The sequence below is a fragment of the Dama dama genome, chromosome 28, assembly GCF_033118175.1.
Source record: "Dama dama isolate Ldn47 chromosome 28, ASM3311817v1, whole genome shotgun sequence".
NCBI classification, from domain to species: domain Eukaryota; kingdom Metazoa; phylum Chordata; class Mammalia; order Artiodactyla; family Cervidae; genus Dama; species Dama dama.
The window spans coordinates 57467681-57485421 of NC_083708.1; the positions used below are offsets into that span (position 1 = coordinate 57467681).

A 17741-nucleotide genomic window follows, 5' to 3' on the forward strand; every position below is an offset into this window, starting at 1 on the left:
CAATGTTGTATTGTCATAAAGACAGACATAGAGACTAATGGAATAAAATAGAGAGTACAGAAATAAACCCTTGTATACATGTTCAAATGATTTTTGACAAGGGTACCAATATTATTCAATGGGGAAAAGACAGCCTTTTAAACAAATAATGTTGGGAAAACTGGATATCTGCATGCAAAAGAATGATGTTGAATCCTTACCTTACACTATATAGAAAAATTAATTCAAAATGGGTTAAAGACCTAAACACAAGGGCTAAAACTATAAAACTCTTAGCAGAAAACATAGAGGAAAGCTCCTTGACATTGAATTTGGCAATCATTTTTTGGATATGATGTCAGAAGCACAAGCAACACAAATAAAAGTTTATAAACTGGACTCCATGGATAATTAAAAACTTCTGTGCATCAAGAGACAATCAAAAGAGTGAAAAAGCAACCTATAGAATAAGAGGGAATATTTGCAACTTATATATCTGATAAGGAATAAATACCCAGACTATATAAAGAACTCCCACAACTCAATAAGAAAACAAATAACATGATCAAAAAAGTGGCAAAGAACTTGAACAGACATTTCCCCGAAGAAGATACACAAAAGACCAACAAGCACATGAAGTCTCAAGGCCACTAATTGTAAGGGAGATGCAAACCAAGCCACAGTGAGACGCCACCTCACACTCCTCAGGACGGCGACTGTCAACACAACAAAAACAAGAACAACAAGCGTTGGCAAGGATGTGGAAAAACTGGTACCTAATGTAGCCAAATTCATAGAGAAAACAAGAAGAAGAGTGACTGCCAAGGGCTGAGGAAGGGAAGAAATGGGAGTTGATGATGGATATCATTGGAAGGACTGATGCTGAAGCTGAAACTCCAATACTTTGGCCACCTCATGCGAAGAGTTGACCACTGGAAAAGACCCTGATGCTGGGAGGGATTGAGGGCAGGAGGAGAAGCGGACGACAGAGGATGAGATGGCTGGATGGCATCACCCACTCGACGGACATGGGTTTGGGTAGACTCCGAGAGTTGGTGATGGATAGGGAGGCCTGGCATGCTGTGATTCATGGGGTCGCAAAGAGTCAGACATGACTGAGCGACTGAACTGAACTGAACTGAACTGAAAGAGTTTTCATTTTTTAAAAGATTGTTTTGACGTGGACTGGTTTTAAAGCCTTCACTGAATTTATTACAGTATTGCTTCTGTTTCATGGTGTGGTTTCTTGGCTGTGAGGCATGCGGGATCTCAGCTCCCCAACCAGGGATGGAGCCTGTACCCCCTGCGTTGGAAGCTGAAGTCTTAACCACTGTATCACCACGGAAGTCTCCAGAGTTCTCCTTCAGCAAGATGAAAGGAGTTCTGGAGAAGGATGGTGGTGATGGCTGCACAGAAATGGGAATGTACTTAACGTCACTGAACAGTAGACTTCAAAATAGTTAAGACGGTAAGTTTTATGTTAGCTGCTGCTGCTGCTGCTAAGTCGCTTCAGTCGTGTCCGACTCTGTACGACCCCATAGACGGGAGCCCACCAGAATCCCCCGTCCCTGGGATTCTCCAGGCAAGAACACTGGAGTGGGTTGCCATTTCCTTCCCCAATGCATGAAAGTGAAAACTGAAAGTGAAGTTGCTCAGTCGTGTCCGGGTCTGTATGATCCCGTAGACAGCAGCCCACCAGGCTCCTCCGTCCATGGGATTTTCCAGGCAAGAACACTGGAGTGGGTTGCCATTGCCTTCTCCAGATGTTATATGCATTTTACCACAAATTTTAAAAAATGCATTTAAAAAGAGGAGTGGAACGTATGTGTAAAGAATGCTGCAAAGGATTTGGGTTCAAGGTCCACATAAGGCCACCCTGACCTGGGAGGGAGGGTGGGTGAGAGGTCTCACTAAGCGCAGAGCTGGGTGAGTAGGAGTTTGCTGGGGCAGGAAAGAAGCAATGAGAAAAGCATTGAGAAGGCCTTGTGGGGTGAGGGTGCTTCATTCATTTCGGAGGGTTTATTAATCATCCTTTAAGTACAAACACTTGTTTCCACCTGGTTATTTCTACCTTTTTCTTTTTAAATTGAGACATAGCCTACAAACAAAGATTGCAAAACCCTGAACGAACTGCTCAGTATATGTAGTACCAACACTCTGAATCAAGTAACAGCCAAAAGGAGTATTGCCAGGCTTCCGGCCCCCTTCCTGGCCCTTCCCCTGGAGACAGTAGGGGGCAGAGGCAAGGAGACATCAACAGAGAGCTGGTCCAGAGGGAAGGAGACCAAAGCGATGTGACAGCTACATGAAACCGTGATCCTGAGCTGGATCTTGGACCAGAAAGGAAAAAGATGTTGCTGGGAGAGTCGGGGAAAGCCGAATAGAGTCTCTGGATTGGCTGTCAGGGTTGCAGCAATGCAGACTTCCTGATCTGGATGCTGCATTGTACCGATGCAGGACAGAGTCATTGTCTCTTGGAAATATTCTCTCACGCATTGAGGGGTTGATGGGCATGATGCGGAAGTGAAGTGAAAGTCATTGCGATGTGTCTGACTCTTTGTGACTCTGGGACTCTTTGTGACTCTCTGTGGACTGTACAGTCCATGGAATTCTCCAGGCCAGAATACCGGAGTGGGGAGCCGTTCACTCCTGCCAGGGATCTTCCCAACCCAGGTCTCCCACATTGCAGGCGGATTCTTTACCAGCTGAGCCACAAGGGAAGCCCATGATGCGGAAACTTGCTTTCAAATATTCAGAAAAAGAATAATAATAATAAGTGTGTATGCAGATACCTATAGATAGAAAGGGGGAGAAAGGGAGAGAACACACAAACATGTCAAAATATTAACAATCGGGATATCTGAGCTGGAGGTGATACGGGGGTTCTATGTATTAATCTTGCACCTTTTCCAAAAGTTTGTAATTATTTCTAAGTAAGATATTTTTCAAAGATATTCTTTATGATTGAAAGGAACCCACAGGTGAGGCTGTAGGTAACAGGTGAGATTAGATAGGAATAGCAACGCTGTCGATCGCTGAATTGGAAAAAGGAAAGTTTGGGAGAAAAGAAATTCGTGGTGTTTCCTGTTGTTCTTTTCAGAGCGAAGTAGGCTATCCTGAAACGAACTCACCGAAGGTTACAGACATTAATACACAAGCACTCGGATTCAGCATCTGCTTGGGTTCACGCGAACTGGTCGTCAGACCTGGGAATCTGGGTCCCTTTTCTGGATCACGGCCCAGCACGATTCTGGGACATATCCCAGACCCACCTTCACACCGCCCTTTCCAGCCTCAGAAAAACGAAGGACGGAGGAAACCTAACAACAGGGTCTGGCTGACGACGACGGCAAATTCGGGCAAAGCTGTAAATCCAGAAGGTGCTGAAGTGAGACTGGAACATACACAGGGACTCGGTGTTTCCATCCATTTGCGAGATCACCCGACGCCCCGTTCAAGTCTGGGCACGAGTCGCCAGGTTTGCTCACACACCCACCCCCTGAAGTGCAGCGAGGTGCTCGCCTGGGTGTGTTGTGCAGGGAGGCGTCTGCAGGGACCGCCTCGGGAAAACGCCGGGAGAGCAGGCCCGGAGCTCGTCGTCCACGCCCGCGCCGCGCCTGGCGCGCACACGTGGGTGCAGGACAGCTGCGCTGGCCGGCGCGTGCCTGGTACCCGCGTTCAGGTTGGGCGCCCTTGTGTAATTATATCACATAAACAAGTTTGTTTTTTAAAAGCAGACTGAAAGCGCTAAGTACAGCCTACTAGATTCCTTGGGGAAAATTGCTATAGGATTAGTGAACTCAGCTCTGTGCCCTTCAAAAACTCAGAAGCTGGATTGAGAGGGGGGAAAATGTAGAGTGATTAATACATTGGTATTAGAATAAAAGCATCCAGGCTCTCTTTTCGTAGTCATTAGGAAATTGTCAGATTACTTCTGTCTACAACCAGACTTCTTCAAGTTTCTTAAGCAAATATGTAATGATTGGTGAAAATAATCCATTTATTGACCAAAAACATCTTTACCAGGTGGGCAAAGGAAGAGACAAACATTGAAATTTTACTTACTCATTTAAAAAACAGATAGGCATCGCAACAAGCTCTGAGAGGAACAAGAGAACATTGCTAGAGTTACTTATTTTAAAAAGGGGAAAGGAAAGCAATATTATTATTATCATTGTCATTATTATTACCAGTACTATTGTTTTGCTTATTTGAGCTTTGAACTCATCACCCTCTTTCTGTGGGGATAAAAAACCCAGCTCTCAACCCCAATTTTCTTACTTATCCTGAAGTCTCAAAATTTTATCATTGTCCTTTCTTTGATGATAATCCAGTTCATTTTCAGGTTCCACTTTTCTGACTAGATACCTGATGACCACCCATCTGTCCCCCAGATTATGTTTAATGCTCAAAATGAGCACAAGTGTCTGCCTTTCTCCGTCCATCCATTGGCTACTCCTGCCCACCCAGAGTTCTGGATTCATGCTTTATTTCCTCCTTCATATCCTGTGCATTTGCCTTTATCTCCATCCTTTCGTCTCCAGTCTCTTCTTCCACGTAGGTTCTACCTCCATGTCTTTCTCAGTCCCCCCAGGGACCCACATCTCCCATTCATTCTCCCCCTCCCCATGAAGTGGGTCTAGACCCTCCCTGCTGTCCCTCCGGAGTTTTCCTTTTTGTGGGATGCTGTTCCCAGACCCCTCCTTGAAAAGTCCTCCTTGCTATTGTTGATGTGCCCGTCTCTGGACCATCTCCCCTCCAGTTAGCTCCATTCCTGCCCACACCCATCCTCAACACTGCTGGTCGAGTTCCAGCCCTCGTTCCTCTTCACATCACTGCTTACCAGAGTGCTTTTTCCCTCCTCCCACTCCCCAGGATCAGTTCTTCCCTCGGGTTGTCCCTCCCCCTCCCCATTGCCTCATGCAGATGATCCTTACATCTTGAATATCTCTGAATGTCTTTCGGTAGACCCTTTCCTCTTGTCTCAGTCCCACTCGATGTGTTCGTTTGGGCTCCTATCATCTTGTTCCTGGATCTCTGCTACTGTCTCCAGCTCCTCTGGCCCCTTCACGCTGCCGATGCTGTGTTCTTGTCTAAAACCAAAACTGATTATGCCCCTCTGACAGCTGGCAACTGGTCGTTGAAAGCCACCCAGCCAGGCTTTCCTGAATCTCCGAGCAACTTTGAAGACACAGATAAGCTCAGGGCATTTTCCTACAGTGCATTGATTTTAATCAAAGATTTTGAGTGTGGGAGAAAAAATTTTAGTCCTAATGGACACCAAATTATTTAAATAAGAGTTTATAGTAAAATCAACTCCTGTTCATCAAAGAGGCAACAAAAGTTTAGTTGAATTCTTTAACATATAACAGGAGATCTCACAGACACACCACGCCTGGAGAAGAGCATCTGGGGCCATGTTCCAGGATTCCTAGTTGTTCGCATCCTGTCTCTGCCATTTTACAAGCATGTCCCTGGAAAGTTGAAGAGGCATTGTGCTCTATGGATAAAATTAAATCTTCATGCTTTTGATCCACGTCCACCTCTCTAGTCTTATATTGTGCTACTGGCTGTTGCTTTTAACATTCTACAATTCTTGAACTTTCACTACCCCAATTTCCCTGCTGAGGATGACCTTCCAACCTCCTTTGACCAAAATCTCCTTGTCCTTCAGAATCAAGGCATCAGGGAATGTATGAGAGAAGTGAAGGCAGGCAGGTAAGGGATTGCTTTCTAACAGATACAAGGTTTTGGCCAGTGAGAGGGGAAAGGAAGGAGAAACCTGTTTCTCAAGAACCTGTCACCATGACAATGGCCCTCCCTTGCTTCAGCATCCGAGGGCTCCTTGCTGGCTGTGACAGCAGGCAGTGTCTCCCGTAACCTTCTGATCTACTTTTCTTGATGTCGTAATGTCTTAACTCCTTCCTAAGACTCCAACACGTGGATGGTTTGGTCAGACCAAATACAGCCTCTGGGGATACTTTGGTGTTGAGTGTCCAGCCACTTTTCGTCCTCTGAATCCTTCCCAGCCTTGATGTTCAACTCAAATTCCATCTTCTCAGTGAAAACCTTCCTGGCTGTTTCAACCCTCATAAAAAAATTTTTTTTCCCTCTTAACACCTACTTCACTTCAGTTCTTATTAGAATTTAATTACACACATCTTGAATTTTATAACTTTTATTGGCTTTCTTTATTGCAGAAGTAATACATTTATATTAGAGAGAGAAAAAAAACAGTTAAGCAAAAAGAAAAACCACTCATAAGCTCTCCTTTAACACTGGCTGTATATCCTTCCACACTTTTTTTCTATGGTCACTTAGGCAGTTTTTCCACTTTGGGGATCATACTATTTTGCAATTTTTTAAAGAAAATGTACTAATAAAGCACTAAAATACCAGTATACATACTTTTTCAACATCACCTTTTATGAATCTGTGATATTCACTTTTATATATAAGCCACCACTAATTCAGCCAATCCTCTGCTATAGGCATTTAGATTTTTCCTTTTTTTTGCCATCATACAAAAAATCTTTAATTTTTCAATAGTATAAATTCTAATAAATATCATATCTATGTAAATAATTTTAAACCTTAATATAAGTAATGCATGAAATAATTAATAAAATTAATTAAATATAAAATCACTACATTTGTCCACTGTTTCATTTGTTAGCTTTGACTTTCTACCTAAATTTAAGTGTCTTAAGGGTAGACCTAGCGTTTTCTAATTTTTCATCTCTCATCAGGACAACAGATATTCAACTGTGCCTGAAGAAGAATTAGTTTATTTCACTTAAATTTTTAGATAATAGTGGCATCAATTCTTCATTGTAATAGAAGATCTTGGGCTATGTTACCATAGATAATGATGTAAGAACATGTTTTCCTCCTAAGGACTATTTCCAGTCCTTCTTAGGAACTGAGGTGAACTTTGGGGGAGGTAAAGATGTGATAAATAAGACAAATGAGCAGTTAAAAAGCAAAAAGGCTGCCAGCTAAATTTAACAACAGCTAGCAGTAAAATTTCTGCATGGTCCTAGTTACTCTGAAAAATTACAACACTCTCTAGTTTGGAATACATTGATTATTTTTCAAAACTTGTATGAGAGTTTATGTGATGAGAAACAAGTCTTCTTGGCAATGTCCTGTCCATAAAGACTCTAGTAGTGACCCTCAAGCTCCATCTGAGCTGCTCAGTAGTCCTGCTACATCGTGATGCACTGGTCCACTTTTCCCCTCTCCTCCAACTCCTACACCCTTCCCTTCTCCACCATCAGCTGAGTCCTCACTTCTGAGTCTCCCAAGAAAACAGAATCACCCAGACAAGGACCCCCGGCATCTCCCACCACCCCAGACCAGCCTCCCTGAGCATCCCTGCCTGAGCCGTCTTCTTGCTCTTGCTGGGGGATGAACTGACCCAACCTGACTCAAGAACTTCACTCTAGAAGTTGTCCACTCTCTCTTGACTTCAACAGTTTCCCCTCTTGACTGGATTCTTCTTACCAACAAGGTCTAATTTCTCCCATCACCCTCCACCCATGTCTCCATTTTGCCTTTCACAGCAAAGCTCCTCTAGAGAGTGGTTCACATCCACTGCCTCTACCTTCTCGCCTCCCCGTCTCTCCGAGACTCACTTCAGCCAGAGTGAATCCCTATCACTCTCTGCTGCCAAAGACACCAGCGCTCTTCAGATCATTGAAAGTCAGTCGGGGGGACTTCCTGGGTGGGGTCCAGTGGTTAAACCACTGAGCTTCTGTGGCAGGGAGCGACAGTTCCATTCCTGGTTGGGGAACTAAGATCACATATACCCTGTGGCGCAGCTGAAATAAACAGAAAACAAATAAATATTCAATTTAGAAAAGAGTCGATGGTACGTTCTCTTCAATAAGTCGCATCAAAGCACTGGCACCACTGATTGGCCCCTGCTTCTCGAAACATCCACTTTCACTTGGTTTCTAGGATGCTACGCTGCCCTCTCCCCGACTCTCACCATCGCTGTTTCTCAGTCACCTTGGCCAGATCTTCATTTTATTCCTCTTCTGGCCTCTGAAGGCTGCCCTGCTCCGGGGCTTATCCTCAGACCTCTTCTCTTCTCCACCCACGTTCCCAGACTTTCTGTGTTGATGACACACAGATTTCCAACTCTAGTCTAGACATCTCTTCTGAAGTCTCAATCTCCCATGTTTAATTGTTTACTCAATGTTTTCACTTAGACGTCAACAGGTGTCTGAAGTTTGGTGGTTGGTTGGCTAGTTGATGGTTTAGCCGCTAAGTCATGTCAGACTCTTGAAACCCCATGGACTGTAGCCTGCCAGGCTCCTCTGTCCATGGGATTTCCCAGCTAAGAATTCTGGAGTGGGCTGCCATTTCTTTTCCAGCAGGTCTTCCGGATCCAGGGATCAAACCCAGGTCTCCTGCATTGCAGGCGGATTCTTTACCAACTGAGCCTCCAGGGAAGCCTGACGTTTACTTACTTTCTCCAAATGCAAACATTTGAACTCCTCCCTCCCCCATTACCTGTTCCTCCTGTAGCCTTCCCCATCTCACAAAACGGAATTTCTGCTAATCTGCTATTTAGGCCAAAGTCTAGAATTTCCTTTGACTCCTTATTTCTCTCACATCCCACAGCCGAATCATCAGTAAGTCCCGCCTGGTTTACTTTGAACTATATCTAGATCCCATTTGCAGCTATTATTGCAGTCCAGATCACCATCACCCGCCTCTTAGCCCGTCTCGATAGCCTCCTAAATGTTCTCCGTGTTCTCACTCTTGTTGTCTCCTCCACTTGCCAAACAAAATGATCTTTTAGGAGCCGAGGCCAGACAGGGTCCCTTCTCTGCAGAAACCCCTGTAAATGCCCGTAAATGTCACCTAAACTAAAAGCCTGGCTAGCTCTCTGGCACGGTCTCCCGCTTCTCCCCTTCCTGCTCTTCTGCATCAGGCACTGTGGCCCTGCTGGCCCTGTCCACCCTGCCTCAGACCTTTGTACCTGCTCGTCTCCACGTGTGAAAAGCTCTCCCCTGAGATAGCTCTGTTCTCTGCTCATTTATGTCTCAGACTGTACATAAACACACACACACACACACACACACACACACACACACACATATGGTCAAGTAGTATGTTTTTTATATATAAATATATATTTGTTTCATTGTCTGTCTCTCTCCCCCACCCCAGTCTCATCACTAGAATGAATTCTGCACGTCAGCTCATAGAACAGTGCCTGCCACAAAGAGGTGGCTGAACAATTATTGAACAAAACACCACTCAAAACTATTCAAATCTCACCAGTTCTTCCAGGTGTTACTTGTGCAGTACTGAGCTGAGATTCTATGGTTTATATATACTTCAAAACATCTGGTTTTGAAATAATAAATCTCAGTCATAATTCTGAGGACTTTGCCCAGTGAGTAGAACTCAGAACTTTCTTAACAGACATTTCCTTCAGTGTTTCGCCTCCCTTTGTCTTTGTCTCCCTCTAAACCCCATACTCCATTCTCTCTCATCTGACTTTAACTTTGCCCTGCTATGTCTTGTTCAAGGTACAACATTTCAAATTCTGCCTAAGCAAAATGATTATATCTTCTCCACATCCTCAGATCCTTTAAGAGGGTGCTGGAGAAGGAGAAAATCAAAGACTTGAGAACCGCTCACTTCTTTCTTCTATCTTCCTTTGCTCTTTTTGTTTCCTGCACATTTTAGTCTTTCCTATTTTATTTTATAAAATCAAGGGGGTTTCTGGGGACAAAGTTTACTGACTTCAATACTATGGTACAAATTACTGTCTCTGGAAATCATATCCTGCCTTTAAGAAACGTACCACAGATGAAGCCCCTATTCTGGATCAGCACACACATCTAATTAGGTAAGAAGAACAGTGTATCAGGAAAGGTTGAAAGTTACAGGCATGGGAAATAAATTGACTTCTACTCAAGTTACCGCCGTGAATATACAGAGGAAAGGACCTGCATCTGGTTCACATTGTAAAAGCCTTAGTGCTCCGAGCAGCATTTCAAGCCCAGGGGATGGCCAACAAATGCTCATGACAATGATGCTGAGGCCGTCCGCAGCCTGACCTCTAGAGCAGTTCTGGTAAAGAGTGTCCGGTTCTTGATTTACCATCTTAATTTTATGTGATTCTGAATATGCTTTACAGGCTTTAATTCAAATTACCCACTTCTGACTTTGAAAAATGAAATAACTAACTGCCTATCAGACTTCCAGCTCCTCCAGGGCAGAGATTTTTGTCTTAAGCAGCCGCCACAGAAGCCCCTGATGTGCAGTCCCGGACTTAACTTAGAGGTCAATTCCTTCTAATTCCACCTCCCTGAATGACTAAATGAAACAACCTATCATAGTTGCACCTCTAATTGCTGTCCCATCCCATACTTGAGAATTTCAAACTAAGAAACTTCCCCTTCTGAGTCTTTGGCAAATAGGGAATGATCTAATAGCCTTTCTTGTATCCATATTCATCCTGGACCAGAAACAAGGTGGCAAGATTGGCTTCCATCACCCACCCCCCCCCCAACCCCACCCTCTCACCACAACTGACGCCAACCCCCACCCTCTCACCACAATCTACCGTGATGCACCCAGCTCCATTCACAGCTGGGCGGACACAGATTGTTTTCAAAACAAATTAATCTACTCCACCCTCCTAGCGATCTTCTCAAGCCTGGCACTAGGGAGAAAACACTGCTTGACGCTACTAAAAAGCAAAGTTATCACATTGACACTCACATGCTTACAAGAATGAGGAATGCAGAAACATCACGGTTCAGAAGACTATAAGAAATGGCCCCGCCAAGGCAGATCATCAGAATTCTGTCCTGACCGTGAGGCCAGGCAGGGACCTCTGAGAAGCCAGGATGCTTTGTCAAAAGGGGCACCAGATTCATGGAACCAGGGGACTGAAGACTGCTCCTACCCCTGGGACCGCTGTTCATCAGAAAACTGGAGATGCTAGCAGAGGAAAATACCCAGTGTGGGTCTCAACCTATTCCAGGAGGCTCTGCAATGCTGCTAGAAAAATTACCTTGGCCCCTTCCGCTTCCTCGCAGCCATTGCTTAGCTTTCCACGCAGACGTTCAAAATGGGGCCTTTGAAAACTCTGCCCTCAAACGAAGGTGGTTCAGAGCAACACTTTGGCTGATATCACAAGACTCCCAGGGCAGCGCTTCGCTGCTTCCTCAGCATATGCCAGTGCCCATTTTACAGGGGCGATTTATGTTCCTTCTCTCAGTAGAGCGAGCCAAAGTTTTATAATCTTCATTAAAAGTCAGCACCACATGTAATAATACAGAATACTGCCTGTACACAAGGGGGCCAAGTTATAGGTGTTCAGGGAAACGTGGCAGAATTTCTTGGCCCTGGCAGGCGTAAAGTTGCAGGCACCAGCACTGTACTAACACAACCCCCTTTTATTGCAAATGTTCCTTCAGTCGAAGTCCTAATTACTTTCTGTAAAACCCTAACCACCATCAAGCTTTCTTCCGACAGGGCAGCCGCGCGCTGGCCTTCAAGTGCAGCAGCAACACCCTGGCCGCCTCTGGAGTGGGCGGCGGGGGAGGGGGCTGGACCCCAGCAGGACTGGGGAGGCAGCCGCGAGGCAGGCTCGTGGGTGAGCTGCGCCACCGCACGCGCCCCTTTCCAAACCCTGGCGCGTGGACTCAGAGGCCACCTCGGTGGGACAGGCGGAGGCCCTCCTGGAAAGGACTCCAAAGTCAGTATCAACCTTAGGTCAGAAGCTACTCTTTCTCACCCCGTCTGCTCCCAACAGGGGGACCGGTCAGCTCTGAGGGGCCCGCGGCTCATCTTTTCCTGCCCCTTCTCGGGAAACCGGTAGGCAAGCCCGGAATCCCAGGTCTCGAGCGAGGTCCCGCTCCCCTTCCAGGGTCTAGTGCCCCGGCTCTGCCCGCTCCCCACGTGCCACACCGGCCATCACCTCTCCAACCACCCCTCTGGCCCCCAGTCCTGGCCTTTCAAGGCCCCTGGGCGAGTCGCCGGCCAGGCCGGACCGGGCCAGGCGGCCAGGAGGGCCAGGAGCAGGGGGCTCTCCAGGCCGCGCGGCCGCACAAAGCGGGGAGAGCGGCGGCGGCGGCGGCGTGAGGCGCGCCCCCTCCCGCGAGCAGGCCGAGCGCGCGCCCGCCCCGTGTCCCTCCGCCCCGGCCCCCGGAGCGCCATTCGCGGAGCGGCTTACGCTAGTCGCCGGGCGTACGGCGCCCCAGCGGCCGGGGAGGTGCGCTGCCCGGCTCCCGTAAAGTTATTGTGAATGGGGAGCGGGTGACGTCAGCGCCGAATGTCAACAATGTAGCGATTGAGAGTGTGGGCGTTCCGGGGAGAGCGCGAGCCGCGCGGCGCGGAGCAAACAGCGCCGAGCAGCAGCCGCCTCGCCAGCAGCAGCAGCGGCAGCGCCAGCGGCCACCGTGCACGCCCGGCTGCGGCCGCCGCAGCGCTAAAGCCCGCGCCCGCCGCCGCCCTCGCCGCCCCGCCTGCCCGCTCCCGCGGCCGCCGGCCTCCCCGCGACCCTTCCCCTCCCCCTCCCGCCACTCCCGGGGGGCTGGGGACGCGCTGCCATGTGATGCGCCTCCTCTCCGCGAGCTTTCGGTGACCCCCACCCCTCCCCGATCCGCCGACCGCCGGGAGGGGGCTGCGGGCCGGGAGGACGCGGGCAAGAGGAGACGGAGAAGAACGCAAAGTTCTCCGGCGAGGTGAGTCCGTGGCCCGCGGGCCCCGGGCCCCCGCGGCGGGGCAAGCTGGCCGGGGAGGGGGCGCGGGGGGAGCGGGCTCGCCCGACTGGCGGGGAGGCGTGAGGAAGCGGCGCGGGAAGGGAGCCGCGGCTGCCCGGCGCGCACGCAGCCGCCAGCCGAGCGCCCTGCCCGCTTTGATGGCATTTTCTAGGAACGGGAAGGGGGTGGGAGCTGAGCAGGCGGACGCACGGCTCCGGCCGTGCGCTCTCTCGCCCGGCTGTTTACGGCGGGCGAGGCGGCATTGTATTTTGCTCGCGTCGACGGGTGTTTTGGAACAGCAGGGGGAGGAGGAGCAGAGGGTAATAAGTCAGGCGTGGGGAGGGCGGGCTGGAGGGAGGCGCGCGTCCGCGCGACCGGAGCAGCTGTCAGACCCACGGCCCTGCCCTCGGGCCCCCGGCCCGCGATCGCGGTGCCAGGCCGGGCGGCCTCCTCCCAGCTCGCGGCGTCGGCGCCCGGGGTTGCTCCGCGAAGCTTTGCGCTCGGCTGTCAGCCGCCGCTTTGCGCTCGGCTGTCAGCCGCCGCCGGGTAGCTGAGACTGCAGCGACTGGCGGGGTATCAAAGCCCAAGTTCAGGGACTCTCGGCGCAGACCTTGGGCTGCGCGCTGGGTACGATCGCTACGAGCCAAGGACCGGGTCATTGGCATGAGTCCCGGGGAGCTCGAACCGAGGGGCTCGTGCCTTCAGACAGGAAAATCTTGCACCTTCCTCTTCCACGATTCTGCATGAAATCAAAGTGCAACACACACACCCTCTTCTGCATGCCTGCACTTCAGTCTGCAAACCCCTTTTGGGCTCCACCTAGGAGAGGAGTTTATCCAGGGGACACCTCTCCACCGCGCCCTCGCAGAGGCGCCCTGTGGGGTCTCGCAGTTTTTCGGGAGCCGAGCACCCATGGAGAGGGAGGCGGTTGGCACTCCTTGGACTACCCTAGCTGCCCGCGAGAGGGGACTCGAGTGAGCACCTAGGCGACCTCGGTTTGGCCGGGGATTTGCAAGAACTCGGGACCGTGGGAGGAAGCGGGCAGAGCCGGGTTTGTGCGTGTGAAAGGGACTGCGCACCCCAGGCTTCCAGGGTCGTGGGCGCGCGAGGTATCTGCAGCACCGTCTCGCATGTAAGCGAGTTTGATAACTTGGGGGGAAGTTCCCGCACCGCCGTCAGATGGTTTTGTCTGTGGCTGGAGAAGGAGCGCTTCGCAATTTGCCTGTCTGGTCACCGTCGTCTCGACGACCCGTGACCCCCGGGAAACAGGAGGGACGACGCCGCCCAGCCCCGGGCAGAGCTGCGCGCTCTCGGCCGCCTGGCGGGGGGAGCGGCGGGACGCAGCGTTCCTCGGCTTTCACCTTCGCGGTCTAGTGCTGCAGTCTCTCACTCCCGGTGTAAATTTCATCTGTTGAGTGTATTTAACTAAAATGGGTAATTACTTTAGATAAAAATCCTTTCCTGCCTAGTGGGAACCTTGGCGGAGATGATGCCTAATGAGATATTTTGCTTTTGTCTGTTTAGAGTAAAATTAGAGATGTTAACTCTGATAACGGTTTTCTCAGATCATTAAAATGTAACATGTAGGAAAGGCATGTTGAGCTGCGAAGGCTCTGGCTGACATGAAAGAAGCTGTGAGGGAAAGGCTGCCCCTCGGTTGGTGGAGGGGCTGTTTTGGTAAGGCAGCGGCGTCTGGCTTACCATGTGAGATTGCCCCACCCTGCTGCTCCTGAAGCTCACAGCTTGTGAGTACAGGGCGGTTTTCATTCTTACAGGTAATAATAAATGTGAGTCAAAATGACATCTTGTTAGAATTAGCCTTCAGTCTGTAAGAGAGATGGCTAAATAACAGTGTTGCATCAAAATGCTCCCCTGAAAGGTCTGTCAGCATTTCCATTATAAATGCAGTTTTTCAGGAGTTTATAATTTCACCACAAAACTTTTGAGTGGCTGAAATGTTTTTCCCTTCTAGTGTTCTGCTTTTAAAAAAAAGTATGTGATGATTGCCCACTTCCATCCTATTTGCTGTTCCTGAAACCTGAATATCATTCAGATGAGTGCCCCAGATATGGAAAACACAACCATGGAATAAAGAAGTTTTGTTAGAATGTACTTTATTTGTGACGAGTAATATTTTCATTTGGGATTTTGGAAGGCTTTATGTTTGCCATTTGGTAATCATAAACATGTTAATTCCGGTATCTGTCAGTTCTGCAGGTGGATTGAAATGTCAGTTCATGCTGTATATGCCAGGATTACATGGAAGAGCGTTCTCCTCATATATGTGTCTGTGAGCTAAATTATGTGAGCATCTGTTACTTACCTGTCCATTCTTTGTATGTTGTATATGAAGATCTGCAATAAAGAAGAAGAGGTAAGGCAGAATGAAAGGGAAGGAGTCAGGGAACCCCTCTCCCCCACCCCCATAACTTTTCAGCATTTCTAGTGTGTGAGAGAAAGCCATTCATTTTCTTTCTTTTGAATTATGCCTTTGACTCAGTGTGTTTAGGCCAGTCCCTTTCAGTCACTCACCTCTGGCTACAGTGTGAGGGGCTTAATTATTTGTAAAGTACTCTGACATCCCTGGATGAAAGGCACTGCAGAAGTGCAAAGTATTGTTATCCTCATATGGAATTTAATGATCCATTACAGTGCATCAGGAAAATGCATTTTGCAGCGATGGTGGGAAATGTTCCCACCTGATAGAGGGTAATAATAACTGCCTAAAAGTAGGGTCAGATTACAGATGAGACAATTAACTCTAGCCATGTGCTCTTCAATTTGTTGCAATTCATTTAGTGATCAAAGTGAGTCGCAGAGAGACAGATGGTCAGGTTCACATCTCTCCTAGGCCAGCCCTTCACTTCTGAGCCCACTGCCTGCACAGGCAACAGGACCTCCTCATTAGTGCTTGTGAACTGTTCCTCAGAATTTGTGATCGAGGCTCCCGGGACGCCGACAAAAGGGCTCAGGCCAATCTGTATTGTTGTGAGCAGTTTAATTTTACTTGGATTAAGTCCTGCTTAGTGTCTCTGGGATGGATCCAGCCTTAACAAGGGAGGAGAGAGATCCTAGTGGCTCTCTAGCTCAGCGGGGCTGGGCTTCACTGCCCTAGTTTTTGTCTACCTCAGATTTCAGGGGGTGCAGTGTCTGGCTTCTTGAAAATGTTGGCTTATACTCAGATTCGTAAACACCCTCCTGTCTGACGGAGGGGTGGGGAGCAGGACCGGCTTGGTGGGCACGTGACCTGCACCGTTGCCCAGGACCCCTCCCCTCTCAGAAGGACCTCACACGTGGTTTCATCTTCTGCTCTTGTTCTTCTTGAGATCCTTAATAGTTCGCGAACTTGGGGCCCTTCATCTTCGTTGCTCACCATCAAGGAGGGGGCATGGCGTGGAGTGGCAGGCACCCGCTGCACCATCCCAGCTCCTTGCCATCAGGCGGGAAGCGCTGGGAATAGTGGCTTTGTGTCGCCCCGCTGTCTGATTTTTCTGAGGGAAGCTGGATATCAGGGTTTTGATGTGGAATCCCCTACTTTCTAAATATTTGCTCACACTTTTTTTTAATAACACTGGGCAGAAACATTGTAAGTGCTGGGGCTGGTCTGTAGGCTGCCCACTCCTGAGTTAGCTAGAACGTCTTACTGTTAACATTTCTGTCTTTGGCTATTTCCTAAAGGCTGACACATCGTAGATGATTTTTGAGTCTACACCAAGTGAATGGTTAACTGTGGTCAGGAAAATTGAAAAAGGCAAAAAACCCAAAATGGAATCAAATGAAATCAACACTGAGTCCCACTCAGGGATTGATAGCTTTCTTTTTAACAGAGAATACAATGTGAAAGGCCATATAATTAATACCAAGGGCACCATATAATCCTCTGCAGGTAAATAATCTATTTCTTTGGGTCACTTGCCCTCTATCTAATTGTTATTGACCAGATTGGGTAACATGGCTGTTTAATGCCTAAGGACTCCTCCAGGAGAATTTGACATTTGCCAGCACCCACTAAAACAATAGCTGTGGTTTATTGAATGTTCACCATGTGCCAGAAACAGTGCTGCCTCTTTCCCCGAACATTGACTCCTCATTTCCTTCCTCGACTCCTCAAGGCAACCCTGAAAAGCAGGCATTGTGCCCATTCTACAGAAGAGGAAGGTTCTCATTGGAAAGGATTCCCCCAGAAGGCAGTGTGTGTTGCCCTGGCTGTCTAAAGGTTATTTCCCTGTCCTGTATACACAGTCTAGCCCAGAGTCAATGACTGGGCTTGGCATTGGGGGTCATAGCATACAGAGAACCCCGTCTCTACCCTGGAGTACAAGGAATAGGGAACAATGTAAGATGCAACATAATCTGTCAAAATCTGATTCATGCAGCAAGCACCGCATCTGCCTGTCAGGAAGGTTCCAGTGACATAGGACCCTATCAGAGGCACAAGCAGTTCAGAAGTCAGGGCTGGCTGCAAAACCTGGCATTACTCTGGAGAAGAAAAGAAGCTTTTGGCAGAGCTGAAGCCGTGTTAGGGAAGGCAGTACCAAGGCCTTTGGAATGATAGAAAATCGCTCCTGGATTGCCGATGACAGCATATAACCTATTCTTGTCCCATTTTAAAATTTCATGTAAATATTTACACATTGTTCAAGTCCAAACTAAAACCTGCTATGAATTAAACATTTTGTAAACTCAGATTGCCCAGAATTATTACTCATCTTTTTTTATTTTTTGGTCTGTGATGATATTTAATAGAAAAGTAGTTTCTTTGTCAATTTGAGGCTTTTACTCCCCCCACCTTTTTTTCTTGTTAATTTCAAATGTCAGTTTCCTGAAGACTGAAACTTACTCTCACCATGAGCATGCCACTCAGCTTCCCTGAAGCTGGAAGTCTCAGAAGCACCAGTGTGTCCTTTTCAAGGACCATTTCTTTTCTAAAGAATATGGAAATTGAACCCGGTCCTACTAGTGGCAGTCCTTCAAAAATCAGGCAGGAATGTTGCTTTTGTTTTTCCTTGAGCTACTTTTTTCCAA

The 17741-nt window shown here is 48.1% G+C and overlaps 1 protein-coding gene across 6 annotated transcripts in view; it reads left to right on the forward strand.

Moving 5' to 3' along the window:
- Positions 1 to 12495: 12495 nt before the first annotated feature.
- The window catches only part of BACH2 (BTB domain and CNC homolog 2), a 379241-nt gene continuing 373995 nt past the window's right edge, over positions 12496 to 17741 (forward strand). For all 6 annotated transcript variants that reach the window (XM_061131763.1, XM_061131759.1, XM_061131762.1 and 3 more), the window contains exon 1: positions 12496 to 12698. The gene's annotated coding sequence lies outside the window, so the exon portion shown is untranslated. The remainder of the gene's footprint in view (positions 12699 to 17741) is intronic.